A 23,760-nucleotide genomic window follows, 5' to 3' on the forward strand; every position below is an offset into this window, starting at 1 on the left:
GAACTAAAATTTTTTATATTATCACTTGAAAAATTGAATAAAATTTATATATCATAAAATACAAAGATCTGAAGTATACAATTTGATTGCTTTTGATAAAAGTATGCACCTATGTAACTGTCACCTTAAACAGGATCTAGAACATTTCTGTCATCCAGAAAGTCTCTTACTGTCCCTTTCCAGTCCATCCACATCTTATAAGGCAACTACTGTTCTGATTTCATAATTATTTTGCCTGTTCTTGAACTTTATATATACTGTTTTGTGTATAGATTTTTAAGCTTAGTGTAATATTTCCAATACTCATCTTGTTTTTTTTTTCCCCAAGATTTTATTTATTTATTTCGAGAGAGTGTGAGCATGGAGAGGGTAGAAGGGCAGAGAATCTCCAGCAAACTCTGCACTGAGTGTGGATCCCAACACGGGGCTCAATCCCATGATCCTGAGATCACGACCAGAGCCAAAACCTGACTGAGCCACCCAGGTGCCCCCCGCATAGTCATTTTTGTTGTGTGTATCACTAGTTCATTTAAAATATTTCTTGACTTTTCCCCATCTTGTGAGATGGCAGATGAAAGAGCTGAGAAGCCAGATAGTAAGGAGAAGAAACCTGAAACCAAGAAGGCTGATACTGTGGGCAAGGTTAAGAAGGGTAATCTCAAGGCTGAAATGCCAAAGAAGGAGAAGCCCCACTGCAGCTGAAGCTCTGACCTGGTCAGAGGAATTGGCAGTTATTCCCAATCAGTTATGTGTCACAAAAAGGCCATGTACAAGAGGAAGTATTCAGCAGCTAAACCCAGGGTTGAAAGGAAAAAGAAGAAGGTTCTTGCTACTGTCACAAAACCAGTTGGTGGTGACAGGAATGGTGGTACTGAGTGGTTAAGCTTCACAAATTGCCTAGGTATTATCCTACTGAAAATGTGACTCGAAAGCTCTTGAGCCACATACAAGGGAAAAAAAGGGGACTGGAGGGGCACGTGGATGGCTCAGTCAATTAAGCATCTGACTCTTGATTTTGGCTCAGGTCATGATTTCAGGCTTGTAGGATGGAGCCTCATGTCAGGCTCCATGCTGGGTGTGGACTCTGCTTAAGGTTCTCTCTCTCCCTTTCCCTCTGCCCCCACCACTCCCTCCCTCTCTAAAAAAATGGGTGGGGGACTGGATATGGTAAATATGTGGATAATCTTAACAGGTGATATTTTGCATCTTCTATTCATTTCTTGAAAAAACAACTGACTGTATATACTTAACACTACTGAACTACACACTTAAAAATAATTAAGATGATATATTTTATATGTTTTTTACCACAATAAAAAACAACTTATTATTTAATTATTTTAAAAATAATTATATTTTTATAATTGTGTTGTGGGGATTATAATATACATAGATATAAAATATATAAAACAATATCACAAAGGATGGGGGATGTAAGTGGAATTACAGTGTTATACAAGTTTTATTGCAATTAGTACTACCTTAATTTTTTTTAAAGGTTTTATTTATTTATTTGTCAAACAGAGAGGGAGAGAATAAGCAGGAGCACAAATGGGGGAGCAGCAGGCAGAGGGAGAAGGAGGCTCCCTGCTGAGCAAGGAGCCCAATGTGGAACTTGACCCCAGGACCCTGGAATCATGACCTGAGCAAAAGGCAGACGCTCAAATGACTGAGCCACCCAGGCTTCCCAGTAATACATTATTCTAAGTAGAACATGTTAAGTTAAAGATCAATACTGTAATCTTTAGTACAACTACTTAAAAATAATACAGAAATTATAGCTAGAAAGTCATTAAAATAATTAAACCATTAAAAATTTGATTAACCCAAAAGAAAAAACAGAAAGCTTGAGACTGAGCTGGTCAAGGTGATCTCACTGATCTGACGAGGCAGAAATCAGAGTTTGGGTTGGTTGAAGTAGCTGTAATCTACGACGCAAGGTAACAGAGAAACAGTGGCTGTGCGGAGAAGGTGGCCCCAGGAGTCCCTGTGGGAGGTCTTGTATAAATCCCTGAGGACAAGGCTCTACAAGTTCAGAGTGAGACCATGAGAGTTTACCAGATAGCAGTTAAGATAAGAGTTGATAGGGAAATAAGAGAGAACAAGCACTGCTAGAGAAAAGGAGCATAGTCCCTGGCCCCTTCAGAGTGAAGAGATCCTGTTAATACTTTGATAACATTGTTGGCATTCAGTTGAGATAGCAGAGGGCCACACCATAGGAGTAATGGCCAAGCTTTAGTGTAAGACCTACTCTAGATCCACCCTAACAAAGTATAAGACCATGTTTTAGTAAGATCCAGAGAGAAATGGAGTTTGAAAGTTAAGTCCTGACAAGCTAGATGAGCTTGAGAAACATCCTGAGCTTTCCACAGTTCTGTGGAAATTAAATTAAATTACAAATCAAAAATAATGAGATATCTAGAAAATCTCCTAGTATCTGGAAATTAAATCTTTCCTAAATAGACCATGGTCAAGGAAAAATCACAAGAGAAATTAGAAAATACTTCAAACTAAAAAATAGTAACTTACCAAAATTCGTGCAACACAGACCAAACAATGCTTAAAGGAGGAATTTAGTTTTAAATTCACACATTAGAGAAAATAGCAAGATGTACTATCAATTATCTAAGTTTCCACCTTAACAAGCTAGAGAAAGGAGAGCAAATTAAATCCAAAGTAAGTCATAAGAAAGGAATAATAAAGATCAGAGTAGAAATCAGCAAATAGAGAAAATTAACAAAGTCAACATTTTTTCTTTTAAATGATTAATAAAATTAATAAACACCTAACAATAAAAATTAAGAAAAAAACAGGAAAATCACAAACTAACAGTATCAGGAATAAAACAGAAGCATCACTACAGATCCCACAGACATTAAAAGGATAATAATGTAATATTATGAACAATTCTATGGCAATAAATTCAACAACTTAAATAAAATAGGCAACCCTTTTTTAAAAAAGATAAAAATTTATGAAGAAATACAAAATCTGAATAACCCCTGTATGTATCAAAGAAAGCATAATAAAATTTTTGCATGAATCAAACTCCATGCCCATCTGAGTTCACTGGAAAGTTCTATCAACCTTTAAGGAGACTTAATATCAATGTTACATAAACACTTTCAGAAAAATAAACGAGAAAATGATGTTTCCACTTTATTTTATAAGCCAGCTTAATCCTGATACCAAAATCTGACAAGGACATTACAAAAAAAGAAACTTACAGACAAATAGCCCAAATCCTCAACTATATTAATTAACAGGAAAAGACAGTGTTTTCAACAAATGCTGCTAGGATAAATGGATAAACATATGGAAAAAACGAATATTACTCTCCCCCTGACACATTAATTAATGTGAAATGGATCACAGACCTCAGTGTAAAAGCAAAACTATAAAATGTCTAGAAGAAAAGATGAAAGAAAATTTTTGTGGCCTTGAGAGTTGACAAGGATTTCTTAGATATAACACCAAGAACATAAAACATAAAAGAAAATTTTGATAAATTGGACTTACCATAACTAAAACTTTCTGCTTCACAGAGCAGAGTTTTATAAAACTGAGTAAAAGTTAGCAGTTCACTCACAGAAGAAAGCATAAACAGATTGTGGGTTAGTCATACAATGGAAAACAACTTGGAATTTTTTAAATTTATTTTTTATTTTTTGAAATGGATCAGTTATCTAATTAGGTCCTTTGTAAGAAATTTGAAACAACAATCTATGATGATAAACTCCATTTGTAAGAGAAAACACGGAGCTGAGGTAGCTCTGAAGCTGAGGAACAGCTTTGATTTTTGGCAGAATTTGTGAGTCCATAGCTTTCTGATCAACCTTGCACTGTTCTGTAATCTCATGTTTCTCCTTCTCTGTGTCAAAAATCTCACCTTCCTAATGTCTGGATTTATGCAGCTTCTTCTTCTTAAAGTAAGCTTCAGTGAGATGTTTTGGGATTTTTTCACTACTGATATCAATTTTGATGGATTGGCAATAACAACTTTCTGGTGTGTTCTATGCATAGGAACTCAACTGAGGGCCAGAGATTCTCACAAGTAGCAAGCCGCTGCTCAGAAAACCATCCTCTTGCTTCTGTGGTGCCCAGTGAGGAAAATCAAAATGGTCCCAGGAGTGATGCTAGCTCGCAATTTTCTCACACGCTGACTGAAAAGTTTTTGCTGTGGCTCAAGAGCTTTCGAGTCACATTTTCAGTAGGATTATACCTAGGCAATTTGTGAAGCTTAACCACTCAGTACCACCATTCCTGTCACCACCAACTGGTTTTGTGACAGTAGCAAGAACCTTCTTCTTTTTCCTTTCAAGCAGACAGTTCAGTTATTGGTTGGTCACCTTGGACTAATGTAGGCTTCATTTTACACTTCGATAGAGTCGATCTGTTTTAGTTTTTCTTTTAGTCTTAGGGTGAGACATAGTCTTTACTCCTTGGCATTACTCCTTTCTGCAGTTTTACTGGAGAGTCCAGATGTTTAAGCCTCTTTAACTTGGCATAATTCAAACTCAAAACACTCTCTCCCTGCATTGGGCAGCAGCTGAAATCTTTGCTCAGTCTTTTCAGCTTTCAGCTGTTGCCTTCCAACAGACTTTTTGGAGGGTCACAGTTCTGTAGTCAGTTTATACGTAGATTTTGTACCTAGATTATAATTTTCATCTTAGAATTTATTCAGGTTTTTGAGAGCTCCCCTTCTATGGCTTTTTCCTCTCTTGGATTTCCTATTTGAATTTCCAGACTCTTTGCCAGCCCTAACCTTGTGCCCGGAGAGTTTCTGCACTATTCTGCACAGACTAGGGAATGTTCTAAATAGATTATTAGGTAAATTATTGTATGTAGCTCTTTAATTTTCTGTCTATGGATTGAATCAGTGTTGCATGAATAATAAAAATGCTTCATCAAAAGAAAAAAGTTGTGCCAATAGATACTTTGTCATGTTGGCAAGCCTACATGGATCTTCTGTGACTTGCCTGGGAAATGTTTGGCAAGGCTAGAATGGCACACTGTATTTCACTAGTGCCAAGTTAGGATCTTTTACTACAGATCACTGAGCAACCTGTATCACCATGTTGTTGTTGTTGTTGTTGTTTTAACAGGATTCCCACGAAGAGTATGTACATTTACCTTTCTGTTTGGTTGTAGTAAAGGGGGAACGGTAATTTCCCTGATGAGCTGTCCAGATATGTGGCTTTGTGAAACCTTACATACTTGTGAAATAGAATTTATATGACTTCTTTCTGACTTGTACTATCCATGGGAAAGGGTTTCTGGTATGTTAGCCCAGCATATTCTGTTTTCTTCTTTCTGATTATAGCATTTCTTTTACCATGCCACTTCTTTGGAGAACCCTAATGTCATTTATGTGGGACATGCAATCTTCATATTTGTGCTCTTTGCCTATCTTTCTGATCCACACCCCATCTCTCTCACCTCAAGGGTAGAAATGTTGTACCAAATTACCACAGCGATTAGTTTAAATGTAGGCCAGGTTATGAATAAGACCAAATAAAATTTTCCTCAGGATATTTCTCTTCAGTTTAAACCATGAGCTTCTAAGGCAAGATCCAGGTTTTGCTCACCGTTGCGCCCTCTGTACCTAGCACAGACCTGGAAAAATGTGAATGAATGTTGAATAGAATGAGTGGCCCTTGGTAAGATCATGCAATAATTGTGATTGGCTTTCCAAGACTGGATTCTTCTTTCTTAACTTGATATTATCTCCCTAGGAAATGTGAGTCAGAAGTTGGCAAAGCTTCATGAAGTAGACCTCACCAATATATCGTTGGGGCATGACTGGGAGAGAAGAGAATTCCAGAGAAAGTATGTTTGAGACTAGACCCTCATTTCCCCAGAGCAGTGTAATTTTTATCTTTGAAACAGGTGCATGCCCATGTTTCCTTCAAGCCTCCCCCCGCCCCCTGCTCCCAGGACATCAAAGGACTCAGGAAGTTCTTTCACTAGAAATACCTATTTCAAGTATATCAGTGCTCTATCTTGAACTTTGGAGAAGTACCATTAGCATCATTGAAAACAGCATTTGTGAATTAGGAGACCTGGAAGATGTCACAGTCTGGTTAGGGGGAGAATGATTTCAGAAGTGGGAACAGTGGCACCTGGTTAAGATATATTTGTTACTTTTACAACCATCTCCATTTTCTTGTTCTTCTTTCTGCTATTCTCAGGTACGCAGTGATCCATAGTTATAGCTCTCTTGGTAGGGATTTTTGGAGAAATACTGTTACTGTACTACAGGTTAGATAAGAATTGGTTTTTTAGAAAATTTGGAAATGTAATTACCATCCATATCATTGTTTCATCATGGAATTGTTATTAAGTTTTAAACATTTAGCCTACATATGGATATTTATAAAACAACTGCTTGTAAGTTGGAGTGGTTCATTGTCAACAAATTAGACTCAACAAATAGGTAAGTGCCTAAAGTAGCCACTATTTTAGGGGCTTTTCAGATATGTTATCTGGCATAATCATAAAATCCTGTGTGCATGTGGGGGGTTATTATTCATCCTTATTTTATAGAGAGGAAGTTCATCAACAATTAGGATTAAAAATAAACATTGTGACTTCTGACTTATGGTTTGGCAGGTAAGGAGCTTGGACATCTCCACTCCTTTGTAACAAGAAATAAAAAGCTGAAGAAATAGAAAAATCAGCTCTTCTTAGATTCATCAGAAAAGTGATGTCACAAGGCAAACCATTACCCTTATGCTATGCTCCTTATGGACCAACTCATTTGGAATACCCTCAAGTCTAACTTAAAAAAATCTGACATCCAAAAAATGAGTAGCAATGTGAAAGCTGCTCTGTTGGAAGACACCTAAAGCAAACCTTTTAACAAGTACCAGAACACTAAATAACTTAATTAGCTTATTCACCATCAAAATTTCAATGATTCTAGGAAAATATAGCTCAAAATCCATTAATGTTCTTGTCCCTAAGTAAGACTTAGAGCCCTCTCTCTTAGAAATGGCTTGCCAGCCTCCCAGTGGAATAAAAAGCTCTCATCACCTTCTGTTTCCCATCCTACTTTAAATCCTACTTCACAGATTTTGTTAAGGGCCAATTTGACATCATTTCTCAAATCAGACTTTGCTAGTGCTCTTTATGAATTTTCAAAGCACAATTCTGGAAGAAAGGCTACTAATTTAAATTTGAAAAATATACTCCGTGGGTGATCTCAGAAGTGTTTGGCAACAATTGCATTATTAGACAAAACTGAAATAATCATGAAGCTGAGAAAGAGCCTATTTTATGTGTGGTTGGTTAGATAGTGAAATAGTTCTACATATTCTAACATTGGTTGGTGTCCTGACCTTTCTAAATATTCAACCTGTAAAGACATTCGAGAAGCCTATGACTTGCTCTCTCCCTCTCTTCAAAAATGATAGATTTTACTTGAATTTTTACAAATGGAGTCACAACTACCTATAGCTCGAATGGAACAGTTGTCTTACCAGGTATAGAACATGAGAAAATAGCTTCTAAAGAGCTCTGGAAACTTTGAAGGTCTTAAAATTTGTGGAGAAAATGAAATTTTATTTATTTGTTTTTAAATGAAGAATCTACATCATGATAGTGTAGATCTATTTGGAAGCAGCTCTTCCCAATTTTTACTTAGCATGCTGCTGCACGTTTTTGCTTAATTCCTCACAGAAAAGTGTCATCAAATAAGAAATTATAAAATTACCATTTAAAAATAAATAGGCAGTTGGCATTTTCAGGAGAATCATTTCCATGAAATTCCAAATTTTATGAACTAATGCTAAGCATTTTTCAAGCCAGTTGTTTCAAGGATTTGAAGAAAATTTATAACTATTGAATCTTGGGCAGATGACCAGTAATAGAAGGTTAAATAGTTTCGAAATTTTTGTTTTAGATCATCAGAGATTAAATATAATGGAATATGTTCTGGAAAATGAGAAGTAGAGCTAGGACAAAGAGTTCTCAAAGAGTTTGGTGTTCTGGAAGACTCTCATCAGAAATGGTAAGGAGAATATAGAATGCCACCAGCAAGGATGTGGGGCACATAACCTCCAAATGCCAACTGTAGGATTCTGCCTCATTTCTGACTACATTAATTACCAAGTTATCACTGGTCAACTAGCCTTCTGAGAATGAGTGAAGATATTTAAAGGAAGAGCCAAATATGCGAGGAACTAGAGTTCTCAGCCTCTTCCTTATAGTTGCTTTATAATCTGATGGTTGAGTAGAGGTCCTGGCCTGTGGACTCCTGGAATTATATGGAGATAGAGTTACACCTTTTACATTCCAATGTATGGAATTAGAGCAGCATTTTAAAATAGAAGTTTCTATGAAGGCATCAATATACAATAGGTGTTACATACTAAAGCAGAGTACCAGTCCAAAGTATAGAAGGATATACCTAGAAACTGGCCACATAATCTTAAAGACTCCTCATCTATAAGGAGGGTATTAAATTATGTATTGTTAGATATTTGAGGAGGATTTTTAAAAAGATTTTTATTTATTTGAGAGAGAGGGGGTGTGCGGAGGGAGAGAGAATCTCAAGCAGACTGCCTGCTGAGTGCAGAGCCTGACACAGGGCTCAGTCTCATGACCCACGAGATTATGACCTGAGCTGAAATCACGAATTGGATGCTTAACTGACTGAGCTACCCAGGTGCCCCTTGAGGAGGATTTTTAAAGGAATAGTGGGTCAGAAGTGGGATCATACCTACAAGGGCAGTATGGGGGATGTCTTAGATCCAGTTCAATAGAAGTTCGCAGACACGCAAACAGGCCTCAGCAAGGTGGACCCTACTGTTTCCTTGGAGCCCAAAGAAGAAATAAATGACTGCCAGAATAGAGTGCAGTCCTCCAAGTTGAGGGACATGAATGTGACAGACTGCCAGCATTAGGTGTGTGTGTGTGGTGCTTTGAAGTATCTGTGAAGGCACTCTTACCTTCAGAGAGCATGAAGCCAAATTAAAACAATACCAATTAAATAAAAGAGTTTTATTGCTTTCCTTACTTTTTCCTTACCCTTCTACGAACCTTTGAGTAGGAGGTAGATAGAAATTTGAATGAAGTATAAAGGTTTGATAACCTGAGATTAGATATTTTGTGAACTTTGAGACTTATGGTTGAGTCTTAAAGTGACTATAGAATATTTGGTACCTGAGAGCGAGAATTAAAAACCGTGGAACTGCCCAAGTTTCCATTCAGGGACATAGGAAATCCTTCCGCACAAAACATATTTTAAAAGGATGTTGGAGACAAAAGTAATTCTGCTATCTGATAATTTCCTATGAGTCTGCTTGTTCAGTGTGTTTTATAAAGTTTTTTTCAAAGTTTGCAAATTATGGCACACAATCAATTTAGAGGAGAAAAGCATGATGGTTAAGAACATGAGTCTAGAATCAGACTAGTCTCAAATCTTGGCTCTGCCATTTTTTAGTTATGTGACTTTGGATAACTTACTTAACTTCTTTAGAACCAGTTTCCTTATCTGTAAAATAAGGATAATAGTAGTAACTACCACAAAAGGTTGTTAAGATTAAATGAGATAATGCAAGTAGAATGCACACTTTGGTGCCTACCTCAAAATGTTAGCTATATAACAAGTTTAGACTTTGAAGATGTTAAATGGTAGGAATTTCTACTAGATATGTCTCCTGAGGCAAGGGAAACAAAAGCAAAAATCTATTTATTGTGACTATAATTTATTGTGACTATTATTTATTTATTGTGACTACATCAAAATAAAAAGCTCTGCACAGTGAAAGAAACAAATCGACAAAACTAAAAGGCAGCCTACAGAATGGGAGAAGATATTTGCAGATGACATATCAATGAAACTCAACACCCCAAAACCAAATAATCCAATTAAAAATGGGCAGAAGACATGAATAGACAGTTCCCCAAAGAAGAAATACAGATGGCTAACAAACACATGAAAGGATACTCAACATCCTTCATCATCAGGGAAGTGCAAATCAAAGCTACAATGATATATCATCTCATACCAGTCAGAATGGCTAAAATTAATAACACAGGAAATAGCAGGTGTTAGTGAGCATGTGGAGAAAGGGGAACCCTTTTACACTGTTGGTGGGAATGCAAACTGGTTCAGGCACTCTAGAAAACAGTATGGAGGTTCCTCAAAAAGTTAAAAATAGAACTACCCTATGATCTAGGATCTACTAGGTGTTTACCCAAAGAATACAAAAATACTAATTCGAAGGGATACATGCACACTGATATTTATAGCAACATTATCAATGGTATCCAAATAATGGAAAGAACCCAAATGTCCATTAACTGATGAATGGCTAAAGATAAACACACACGCGCGCGCACACGCACACACACACACACACACACACACACACACACACTGGAATATTACTCAGCCATCAAAAGAATGAAATCTTGCCATTTGCAATGATGTGGATGGAGCTAGAGAGTATTATGCTAAATGAAATAAAGTCAGTCAGAGAAAGAGAAATACCATTTAATTTCATTCATATATGGAATTTAAGAAACAAAACAAATGATCATAGGGGGAGAAAAAGAGAGAGGCAAACCAAGAAACAGACTCTTTTTTTTTTTTTAAAGATTTTATTTATTTATTCGACAGGATAGAGACAGCCAGCGAGAGAGGGAACACAAGCAGGGGGAGTGGGAGAGGAAGAAGCAGGCTCATAGCAGAGGAGCCTGATGTGGGGCTCGATCCCATAACGCTGGGATCACACCCTGAGCTGAAGGCAGACGCTTAACTGCTGTGCCACCCAGGCGCCCCAAGAAACAGACTCTTAACTATAGAGTATAGAGAATAAACTGATGGTTACCAGAGGGGAGGTTGGTGGGGGGATGGGTTAAATAGGTGATGAGGATTAAGGAGTGAGTGCATTTGTTGTGATGAGCACTGAGTGTTGTATGTAATTGTTGAATCACTAAATTGTACACCTGAAAATATTACACTGTATGTTAACTAACTGGAATTCAAGTAAAACCTTAAAAAAAGATAGAATAGCAAAATAATTTATTTTGCGGTAAGGGAATTTATTCATGTAGATTTTAAAGCCAGTTGTGAGCTAGATTGGTTTTTAATGTTTTTGGTGCTGAGAATATTATCAAAATACTTTTAATATAAGTTATCAATAATTATTATTTGCATTATTTAAAAATTTGCCACTACAAACCATGCTAGAATAAAGATGCATGTATAACCTCATTTACTGAGAATAGATTTATTTCTGTGGAGTAGATTTCTCAAAGTGGGATGTCTAGGTCAAAGGTATATGTATTTTAAAATTTCATAAAGTCAAGTGTATTAAGATATAATTTACATGTAGGTAAAAAATGATTTTAACAAATGATTATAAAATACTGTCATGGAGCCACCACCACCATCATGATAGAGATTTCTATCATCCTGAAAAGTTCTCTTATGCCCCTTTTCAGTCAGTCTCCCTACCCCAGTCTTTAGTTGCCTCTCATCTGATATCTGTTCCTAAAGTTTTCCCTTTCCAGAATGTCATATGAATGGAAATGGCTTCTTTCACTTAGCATAATGCTTTTTGAGATTCATCCATTTGTTGAATGTATCAGCATTTCATTCCTTTTTATTGCTGAATAGTATTCTGTTACATGAATGTTCCACAATTTGTTTATCCATTCATCTATTGATGCACATTTGGTTTGTGTCTAGTTTTTTGCAGTTAGGAGTAAAGTCACTATAAATATTTGTCCTCAGATCTTTGTGTGGACATATGCTTTCATTTCTGTTGTGTGCATACCTAGGAGTAGTAGAATTGCTTGAGCATTTAAGTGTATGTTTGACTTTTTAAGAAATTACCAAATTTTTCCAAAGTGACTACCATTTCACATTTTCACCAGCAATGTATGAGAGTTCCAGTTTCTCCACATCATTGCCAACTCTTGGTATTGTCAGTCTCTAATTATTGACATTCCAGTGAGTGTAAAGTGGTATCTCATTTGGTAATTTACATTTCCCTAATGACTAATGATGCTGCACATATTTTCATGTGCTTTTTAGGCATTCGTATATGGTGAAATGTCTATGCATGTCCTCTACCTGTTTTTAAATTGGATTTTTAGGGGCGCCTGGGTGGCGCAGTCATTGAGCGTCTGCCTTCGGCTCAGGGCGTGATCCCGGCATTCTGGGATCGAGCCCCACATCAGGCTTCTCCGCTGGGAGCCTGCTTCTTCCTCTCCCACTCCCCCTGCTTGTGTTCCCTCTCTCACTGGCTGTCTCTCTGTCAAATAAATAAATAAAATCTTTAAAAAAAATAAATTGGATTTTTAGCTTATTACTGTATTGTAAGAGTTGTTTTTTTAAATATATCCTGGGTATAAGTCCTTATCAAATAAGTGATTTGCAAAAAATAGCTTCTCCTACTCTGTAGCTAGTTCAAAAAAAATTTTTTTAAAGATGTCTTTTAAAAAGTGTAAGTTTTTTGTTTGCTGAAACCCTTTTAATCAATTTTTTCTTTTGTGCTGGTTTATCTGGTCTTATCTTTATTTCACCTCCACATTTATAGTATAGTTTTGCTGGATATAGAACCTTTGGTTGATAGTTTCTCCCTCCAGCATTTTGAATATATTCTTTTGCCTTCTGTCCTGTTTCTGTTTAGAAGTCCCCTTTTAATGGTATTGTTATTCTTCTGTATGTGATGGATGGTTTTTCCCTTGATATTTTCAAAAATTTCTCTTTGCTTTTGTCTTCCAGAGTTGGATTATGGTATATCTAAGTTTGGATTTCTTTGTGTTTATCCTACTTAAGGGTTTTTGACCTTTTTTGATATTTGTATTAATGTATTTCGTCATCCTGGGGATATTTTCAGCTCTTATTTCTTCAAATACTTTTTCTGTCTTACAGGTCTCTGAAGTTTTGCTTACTTTTCTTCAGTCCCCCCCTCCCCCTGCCCTTTCTCCTTCATATTGGATCATTTCTAGTGATCAGTCTTCTAGTTCACTGATTCTTCTGCCATCTTCAGTTTGCTGTTGAGCCCACTTAATGAATTTTTTCATTCTAGTTACACTTTTCAACTTTTGTATTTCCACTTAGTTATTAAAATTTTGTTTCTTTTTTGAGATTTCCTGTTTGTTGAGTCATTATCCTCATATTTCCTTTGAAATTTCTGAATAAACTTTTTAAAAGTTTTTGAACATATTTTTAACAGTTGCTTTGAAGTCTTTGCTAAGTCTAATGTCTAGACTCACCCAGAGTTAGTTTCTTATATCTCCTTTCTTTTCCCTCAGTGTTTCTTTGCATGCTTTATAATTTATTGTTGTTGTTGTTGAAATCTGGGTATTTATTTTTTGGTTTGAAAGTGATAATTTTTTTTAACTGAAGTATAATTAACATACAGTGTTATATTAGTTTGAGGTGTACAACATAGTGATTCAACAATTCTATATATTACTCAATGCTCATCCAGATAAGTATACTCTTAATCCCCTTTATGCATTTTACCCATCCCATCACCGACATCTCCTCTGACAACCACCAGTATGTTCTCTGTATTTAAGAATCTTTTTTTTGTTTTTCTCTTTTTCCTTTGTTCATTTATTTTGTTTCTTAAGGACTACATGTGAGTGAAATCATATGGTATTTGTCTTTCTCTGACTAATTTGTTTCACATAGCATTATACGATTTAGGTCCATCCATGTTGTTGCAAATGCAAGATTTCATTCTTTTTTATGGCTGAGTTATATATATCTACCACATCTTCTTTATTTATCTCGTAATGGACACTTGGGTTTCTCTATATCTAGGCTATTGTAAAGAATGCTACAATAAATATAGGGCTGCATATGTCTTTTTGAATTAGTGTTTTGTTTTATTGGGGTAAATACCCAGTAATAAAATTACTGGATCATATGGTATTTCTATTTTTAATTTTTTGAGGAACTTCCATACTGTTTTTCATAGTGGCCGCACCAATTTGCATTCCTACCAGCAGTTTATGATTTTTTCCACATCCTTGCCAACAGTTGTTGTTTCCTGTGTTTTTGATTTTAGCCATTCTGACAGGTATAAGGTCTCACTGTGGTTTCGATTAGCATTTCTCTGATGATTAGAGATGTTGAACATATTTCATGAGTCAGTAGGTCATCTGTATGTCTTCTTTGGACACATGTCTATTCAGGTCCTCTGCCCATTTTTAATTGGATTGTTTGGGTTTTTTTTATGTTTTGAGTTGTATAAGTTCTTTATGTATTTTGGATATTAACCCCTTATTGGATGTATCATTTGCAAATATCTTCTCTCATTTGGTAGGTTGCCTTTTTGTTTTGTTGATGGCTTCCTTTGCTGTGCAAAAGCTTTTCATTTTGGTGAGTTCCAATGATTTAATTTTGCTTTTGTTTCTCTTACCTAAGGAGACATGTCTAGAAAAATGTTGGGAAGGCCGATGTCAAAGAAATTACCGCCTAGGAGTTTTATGGTTTAAGGTCTCACATATAGGTCTTTAATCCATTTTGAGTTTGTTTTTGTGTATGAATGCATAAGAAAGTGGTTTTGTTTCATTTTTTGCTTGTGGGTATCCAGTTTTCCCAACCATTTGTTGAAGAGACTGTTTTCTCCCCATTGTATATTCTTGCCTCTTGCCTCCTTTGTTACAGATTAATTGATCATATAACTGTGCATTTATTTTTGGGCTCTCTGTTCTGTTCTGTTGATCTATGTATCTGTTTTTGTGTTAATACCATACTGTTTTGATTACTGTAAAAGCTGGGCATTTTAGATAATATATTGTAGCAACTCTGGCCTGAATTTTCTTCCCATTAACAGCTTGTGTTTTTATTTTTTGCTTTTCTAATTGTTTGTTTTTAGTAATTTACTTGTACTTACACAGAGGAATGTGTCTTCTCTGTAGTGTTCAGCTATTAAAATCTCTGCTTAGTTTTTGTTCTTATTTTTATTTTTAAAATTTTAGTTTCTAAGACGTTGCCTTGCACCTGTATAAGCTGGTGGTCACTAGTAGGTTCAGAAGATATTATGCCCAAGTTCCCTCAAGCCCCTAAGGTTTTCACCTTCAATTGATGAATTTGTATGTGGAAGAGTATATTCAAAGTTCAGACAGTTCACAAGTCGGCCTCCACTTTCTGCCTGGCTCTTTCTGGTATCCTCTGTGCATTGCCTGTTGCCAGGGATTTGTGATGAGCTTATACAGTTCTATGCTTTGTTCATTACCAGGCTTACTCACTTCAGTTTCTGCATAGCCTGTTACTTGCATCTGCTGAAACTGCTTTTTGGGGAGAATATTTGCTGATATCTTTACCAACTATTGCTGGAAGCCTCACTTGTCTTCATATTTTAAGATTCTTGATCCATATCATGAATTTGTTTCATTCTTCTGTCAGTCTTTAGGTATATGTCTGCAAGGTATTTCTGAAGGTGCATAATTGAGTGAATTATTGTATGAGCCCATGAATATCTGAGAATATGTTTTGTTTTCTTTACATATAAATGATAACTTGGCTTATAAAAAGTTGTGGCCACAATCATTTCTCCTTAATTAATTCTGTAATACATGGTTGTTTTGCATTTGGTGTAGAATAGAAATATGACTTTTGTTCCTTCACATAAAACTTTTTTCTTGCTTGAATGATTTTAAACATTTTCTTTATTGTTTCAATTTCAAACTTGAATATATCTAGGTATAAGCATTTAAAAATTAATTTGGTCTAAAACTGAAATAAATTTAATTAAAAAAAATAAAATCATAATTTGAAAACCGGTACAGTTTTACTGAAGTTCTTAAAACTTGATCTGAATAAATAGAGAAGCATGCCATATTCCTGGAGAGAACTAAGTGTTATTTCTTCCCAAATGCTGTGTTATCTTTCATAATATCAGGTGATACATGATATATGTTTATCACACCATTAGTAATACAATTATAATCTGAATCTAAAAGGGTTTTGTGGGAATGAAATTTGACAAGTTGAGATTTTAAAATTCATTTATAATAGTAAGTATGTGGGAGTACTCAAGAAATTTTGGGAAATGAATATATTATACTGCTAATGTTTTTAAAACATTGGGATAGGTGAAAAGATCAATGGCATAGAAGAATGAGTCTAGAAAAAGTAAATATATATGGAAATTTAATATATAAAAAAGGTTGTGACATTTCAGATCAATGAGGAAAAATAGATTTAATAAATTGTGCTGAGTCGTTGACTATACAACTTTAAGAAAATACATTTAGATTTTCTTCTACTTCATGCCACATACAAAAATTAATTCTAGATGAATTAAAAGTCTAAATATAACTCCTTTTCCAACTATAGAAGTGTTAAGGAAATGTGAAAGAATATTTTTATAATTTTGGGTATAAACACACTATTTAAAACTTAGTAATAAAAGAAATTAATGGTAGATTTGAGTGCATCAGAATACTCGTGTGTTTTACAGAATACTATATAAAGTTAAAAGATTAAAAACAGACTGAAAAAATGGATGTGAAATATAGAAGACAAAATGTTGGTGAAATGTGTGAAAGTGGACATTGCTGGTGGGAATATAAATTGGCATAAAAATTAAGAGGCCCATTCCTAACAATTGTAAATCTTAGACCATATCTTATAGAAATAATTCCATGAATATGTTAATATATATTTTCTTTGTAGCATAGTTAAAAAAGCAAAATGCTAGAAATAAGTACATATGCATTAATAGGGGAATGATTAAATAATTTTGGTACATGTATCCGGTTGAAATACATACAGTATTAAATGGAATGCAGTAGCACTATGTGTGCTGATATAGAAATATGCCTATAATATATTTTTAAATGAAAACATAAATTTGAAGAACATCTATATAGCATGATCCAATTTTTACAAAAAATATGCATGTGAAGGTGTATGTTTACATATATGCCTGTATATAATCTGTAATCTTCCTGTATAATCAGAAAACATTGTGGAAAGCTACATATTTTACAGTTAACAGCAGTTAGATCTAGTATATGGGTTTTAACAGATGGAGGTGTACATTTACACTTAAAAATCATTTTTGAAGAATAATTAAGGATATATAAATATACTCAAGATATAATTAAAGCATAACAAGTACAGTGCTAACTCTCATTATTTTAGTTTGGCTAGGTCAGAAATAAGGCTCTTGGACCAAAGAGTCAACTTCCTTCCTTTCCTTTTCTTCCTGCCACTCTTAGCATTAACTCTCTTCTGCTGTTTAATTCTGAGATTCCCAGAGCTCATTTCCATTGAACTTGCTCTTTTTCTCTGTGCTACTGTCCCTAGCTTGGGCCTTCTATAACCTATTGCAATGTGATGATCTTGTTAAAGCTATACGTGAAAAGACCAAACACAGTATCACAGTGCAGAGTACCTACTGCTTCAGAAGAGAAATGGCAAATATACATATTTAATGTCCTTCATTTGTATAGATTTTACATGCACTATCTTTCTTGATTATTCCAATAGTCCTATGAATGAGGAAAGGCAAGTATTCCCATTTTAACAGAGGCTTCACATGATTGGTGTCTTACTGGAGACAGGCAAGAAAAGAAGTAAAACAAAGACTAGATATTTACTTTGTTAGAACAAGAGCATAATCAAATCGAAGTAAAATAACTCCAGAGGGGGGTGGTGTAGAGCACCGGTGCGAATCAGAAGCCTATGGCTTTGAACATTTGATACTGCTACTTCAGACCTCTGCTTCACACTATTTTAAAAGTTTAGTCAGAGTGGTAAACTCACATGCCTTTTTAAGGCTTAGACAGGAATTTAAATGAATGGAGCACAGAGTATGAGATTATAAAGGAGTGGAAAATGATGAACTAGAGCTCATAATCTCCATCCTGACTTTGAAAAAAAATTTTTTTAAATGATGCTGTTAACACCAATTAAAGCAACTCTGTTGTCCATATCCAGTGCGTGGGCTTCTAGTTTGTAACGTCTGGATTAGCTGATTTCTTTTCAAGTCTAACATCCTCTTATGCTTTTTGTAACATAGAAAAATAATTGAATGAATGAGGGAGGCAGTTGGTAGAGGGTATTGAATTTATAATATGATTTGATTTTTAAAAGCTTTTTATTTGAGAACATTTTAGTGATTAATGGTATACAGGTAGTTACAAAGATAGTAGAGAGAGGTCCTCAGTATCCTTCATCTTGTTTCCCACATTAGCTATATCTTGCATAACCATAGTACAACATCAAAACCAGGAAATAAAGTGTGTATAGAGTTCAGTGTCATTTTATCACATGGGCAGATTTGTGTAACTGTCTCAGCAATCAAGTTACATAACTATTTCATCACCACAAAGATCTTGTTGTGTTACCCCTTTTATAGTCACACTCCCAACATATATGTACCACAGTTTGGTTAATTATTCATCTATTATAGCACATTTTGGTCATTTCCAGTTTGGGGCTATTTCAACTAATGTATGAAAAATTGTGTACAGATTTTTATGTGAATAGTTTTCATTCTGGGATAAATGCCCGCAAGTGTGATTGCTGGATGGTATGATGAGTGTATATTTAATTTTTTAAGAAACTGCCAAACAACTTTTCAGAGTGACTGTTCCATTTTATATTCTTACCAGTAATGTTTCTTTGCATTCTTGCCAGTATATAGTATTGTCACTATTTTCATTTTAGTTGTTTGAATAGGTGTGTAGTGATATCTCCATGGTCTTAATTTCCATTTATCTAATGGCAAGTGATGTTGAACATCTTTTCATGTGCTTATTTGCCATCATATATCTTTTATGTCTTTTGTTCATTTTCTAATTGGATTGCTTGTTAATTTTACTGCTGAGTTCCTTTGAATTGTGAATATGTTGCCTTATATGGCAAAGGGGAATTTAGGTTGTAGATGGAATTAAGGTTGTTAATCAGGTAATTATTCTGAATTACCTGGGTGGACTCGATGTAATTACAGGGATCTTTAAAAATAGAAGACCAAAGCAGAAGAGTAAGCCAGAGAGATTAGATGTGATATGAGAAGGACTCAAACTTTGAGAGATTCCCAGAAAGATTAGATGTGATATGAAGAGGACTCACCTCCCTTTAAAGGTGGAGGAAGGGGGTCATGAGCTAAGGAGTGAGTAGTTTCCAGAAACTGGAAAAGGTGAGGAAATGATTCTATTCTAGAACCTTCAGAAAGGATTGCATCCCTGCCAACACCTTAATTTTAGCTCAGTGAGACCCACTGCATACCTCTTAGTTCCAGTAATATAATAAATTTGTATTGTTTAAGCCACTTAATTTGTGGTAATTTGTTACAATAGCACTAGAAAAATTAAATTACATAATATAATTCTTCTACATCAAAAAGTGTTTATCCATGATAGGACTTCTAATAGCTTTTTAAAAATAGAGGAATAAAATAAATGTTAAAATAGATAAACACGAACTTGAAAGAGATGAGGGAGGGAGTATGTGTGTATCCTGAGGTACTTAAATGGAGTCCTTAGGGTTCCATGATATTCATCTTGAATGTTATTTATTTTCTTATTGAAGTGTAGTTTACAAACAGTATTATATTAGTTTCAGGTGCACAACATAGTAATTCAACATTTATATATATGAAATGATCATGATAAATCTAGCTACCACCTATCATCATACAAAGTTGTTACATATTATTAACTATATTCTCTGTGCTGTATATATTTATTTTATGTCTTATTTATTTATAACTGGCAAGTTTGTACCTTTTAATATCTTTTAACTAGGAGATTATTGGTTTTTAATGATTGAATAGTGGTGTATATTTCTGCTTTTGTAGACCCACATTTTCTTATGTGCTGATGTTTTTTTCTCTCTGCCTCTTTTCTCAAGCAGTGGGTGAACAGAAGGGGGACCTCATGATCTCAAAAGAGAACAGGTTGAAGACGTTTTCTAAACATTGTCCTATGTGCAAATATGTGTCTGTTGAATCTAGATACAACAGCTATTTCTCACTTTCTTATGATGTGCTCCAAACATTCAGCAGTATCTATAAAAAACACCTTTAGAATGTCTTATTTATGAAGTGGCAAGTGGAGATTAAGATTATTGTGCTTATACTTGAGCCAGATATATGTGGTGTGATTGATGCAGACATTCAAACTAAGGCTAAAAGCCTAGGTTGATTCGTGCATGTTTTGTGAATGTTGTGATTGCTCTCATACTTAATAAGGTAGTGGAAATCCTGGGAACAAAAATCACAGACTAATAGTTTGCCATATTTGAACTTCTGGCATTCTCCATAAGCCTAAAAAGTGCTGAGCCCATTCCCTTTTCATTGCTTAAATGTCACATTTACCTTAGAGATGGACCTACTAACTTTACTATAAACTGTTCATCCTTGTATTTGTGGACTTTAAACAGCCTTCCCTGTTTTGCGCCCCAGGAGCACTCTATAAAAAAAGCAATGTATTATAAAAAGTTGTTGTCTCTTGATTCCTAAACTAATTGTATCTTTTCCTTTCTATACCCCACTCTATTTAGAATTCTCTCCCATCCTTCCTCCATTCTGGCCTACAGAAGTTTTAGGCATTTTTAAAATCCCAGCTCAAATGTATCTCCTTCCAAGAAGTCTCCTCTTATTTCCTCTGAATTGGAAGGAATTTGTCAGTCAGAGAGGTTAACTTACTTTGCTGTGTAGTATAGAAATTTGAATATTTATAAACTCCTTGAGATAGGGACTCTCTGAATTATTTTTTTTTCATTTCTTTAGGACCTAGTATAGAAATTTAGATTCTCAAGAGGTATTGAATAAAGTTACATGAAGTAACTGTTGGAGTAGAAAAACTAGGACAATTGACATGGGTCCACCCACAAAGAAAATTCTTCACATTTTAAAACCAGGTTTTGGTGACTTGGTATTAATGTTCTTATGTGTGCCTTTTATTTTGTATTAATCTATTTTTATGCCTAACACACTGGTTTCACGTATTTGATATGGAAATTTCAAAGAACTAGACTACTTAAGAGTAAATAGTATATTAGTCTTCTTGGTAATGTGACTTTAGAACAAAGAAGGGAAAAATTAGACTATACTATTTCTGAGCTCATCTCATAATTGAAGAACACCCCAGAAATTATTATTCCCTCTTAAGCCTTAGGAGGCTAAGAGGGGTAAAGGATGAAGATTCTTCCAAGGTTTCTTGTTCTATTACAGGCAAATTCCTTCTTGTTAAACACATTCTTATTTCTCCCTTCAGCTGTTCGCATTAAGCAAAAACTAGCTTTCAAGTGAAACCAAATAGGTCTTCTGCACATAACTCTCATTCCCCCATTTTGATTTATTCAAGAAGAGAGAATGAAAGGTCAGACTCAACTGTATTAATTCAGCAAATGCTTATTCAACATAAATGTATGTCTTTATATATACCTAGAAGGGTGTCTAGCTCATCCATCGTGACTAAGACAAAGTCCCTGCCCTCACAGAGCAATCATTGTAGTGGGGACATTTTCCAGGTCATGAATCCACATTTTCTTATTGAAAGTCCATGCTTTCTTATCTTCCTGTTTTTCCAAATCTTTGCTGATCTCAGCTACCATAATGAACTTACCTCTACATTCCTTTGTGACTTCACCTTATTTTTGCTGTTACATAGTACTTAGGAACCCATGTTACCTGGATGCCCAAAACTCTGGCTTTAATTCACTGTCATTCTTTTTATTATTATTATTATTATTATATTATGTTAGTCACCATACAGTACATCCCTGGTTTTTGATGTAAAGTTCGATGATTCATTAGTTGCGTATAACACCCAGTGCACCATGCAATACGTGCCCTTCTTACTACCCAAGAGTTTATTTATTTATTTGGCAGGGAGAGACAGCCAGCAAGAGAGGGAACACAAGCAGGGGGAGTGGGAAAGGAAGAAGCAGGCTCCTAGCGGAGAAGCCTGATGCGGGGCTCGATCCCAGAACGCCGGGATCACGCCCTGAGCTGAAGGCAGACGCTTAACGACTGAACCACCCGGGCACCCCAAATTCACTATCATTCTTAATCTTATTCTACAAATCACTGTTCTGCATGGTCAGAACTTGGAGCTTGCTCTCAAAAGAGACTAGGGACCTTTGCTTCTGACCAAGGAGTAATAGGGACTAGATTTACCTTCCCACCTGAAATATCTTCAATACTGGGCAAAATTAGAGTTTTGAAGAGCACATCAGGCAACTCAGAACAGTGATCTCTGAGGAAGGGAAACAAATGAGATAAGTTCTACAGTTATGCCATTTTACTGTTTGCAGAGTCTTCAGACTTCAGTGGAAGCAGCAGGACACCAAAGCTAAGTCCACTGGTTTTCCTGAGATGAGATTGAACTGGGAGTCCAGGAAGGCCAAGGTGGTTAGAGTTCACATCTGTGCACAGAGAGAGCCTCAGAGAAATTCAGAGGGTCCCCAGTGACCAGCATATGTATGAATTGAAACTGTCAAAGGCCGGGGAATGTCTACCAAAAAGAAGCAGGAGGAACAATCTATGGGGTTACACAAGTCTCGTAATAAGTAGTTCATATTCTCACCAGCCACAGTGAAAAACCTCATAATTAATGGGATCTTGGATAAGTTACTCAGAAGCATATTTCCTCATCGATGGGGTAAAATCCATGTTAGCTTAAAGGTTATTATGGTCCTGCTTAACAAAACTAAAAGGGAGACATCAAAAGAATCAAAATTGCTCCAAGAGGGAGGAACTCAGGGGAGTGACTGAATTATTCAGTGTATCAAGGCTCATCCCTGAGCTGGGCATGCATGAGTCTGATCCTACACACCATATTAAAAACTTTGAGAACTAACAACTAGACCACTGATCCAGTATGATACTGGTCACTGTGGGGCACGAATGCAGAATATATTGAAATAGCACTGTAAAGATTTTGAAAATAGAACTCTCATTGAAATCTTAACCCATGGAGGACTGGTTTGAACTTGTGACCTTGAACTTATTGGCTTGATTGCCTACTAAAACAAAAATACCAACATTCTTCATAGGACTGAATAAGACCCAGAGTCTTATATCATACAATTCAGAATGCCCAGGATATATCCAAAATTACGTGGCATACAAATAACCAGGAAAATCTCAACTTGCGTTGGAAACAGTAGCAGATGCAGATGACAAGCTGACACGGATGTTGGAATTACCTAACAAAGACTGTTAGGTAGTATTATAATAATGCTACGACAAGTAACGGTGGACACACAACAAATGGAAACAATTGGAAATAGAGACTGTCACAATAAAGAAATAGAAAATATAAGGCAGAAGCAAATGGAATTTTAGAACTGAAAAGTATAATCAGTGAAATAAAAAAATGCACTGCAGTGGCTTAATAGCCAGGTGAAGATGACAGATGAAAGTGTCAGGGAATGATAGATTAAGAGATGAATACAGATCAAGAGAAACTATCTAATCTGAACAAAAGAGAGGAGAGAAACAAAAAAATTGAAAAAAATAATTAAACAGATCTTCAGGGATCTGAGGGCCAATACCAGAATATTTAGGGGTGCCTAGGTGGCTCAGTCAGTTAAGCATCTGCCTTCGGCTCAGGTCATGGGGATCAGCCCCCCACCCCCACCCCTTGGAGCTCCCTGTTCAGGGGGGAGCCTGCTTCTCCCTCTCCTCCCTCTGTCACTTTCTTTGTCTCTCTCTGTAAAATAAATAAATAAAATCTTAAAAAAACACACACAAAAAACAAATGTCTAACATTTGCTTCATCTGAGTCTTAGAAGGAAAGGAAGAGAAGTGCAGTGCAGAAAAA

The 23,760-nt window shown here is 35.6% G+C and overlaps 1 protein-coding gene and 1 pseudogene across 1 annotated transcript in view; one reads left to right on the forward strand and one right to left on the reverse strand.

Moving 5' to 3' along the window:
- HPSE2 (heparanase 2 (inactive)) overlaps positions 1 to 23,760 on the forward strand; it is a 634,212-nt gene that overhangs the window by 112,192 nt on the left and 498,260 nt on the right. The gene's annotated exons all lie outside the window — the stretch shown is intronic.
- The window catches only part of LOC103658697, a 29,040-nt pseudogene continuing 8,966 nt past the window's right edge, over positions 3,687 to 23,760 (reverse strand).

Source organism: Ursus maritimus, unplaced genomic scaffold, assembly GCF_017311325.1.
Source record: "Ursus maritimus isolate PB19 unplaced genomic scaffold, ASM1731132v1 scaffold_7, whole genome shotgun sequence".
In the NCBI taxonomy this organism is placed as follows: Eukaryota; Metazoa; Chordata; class Mammalia; order Carnivora; family Ursidae; genus Ursus; species Ursus maritimus.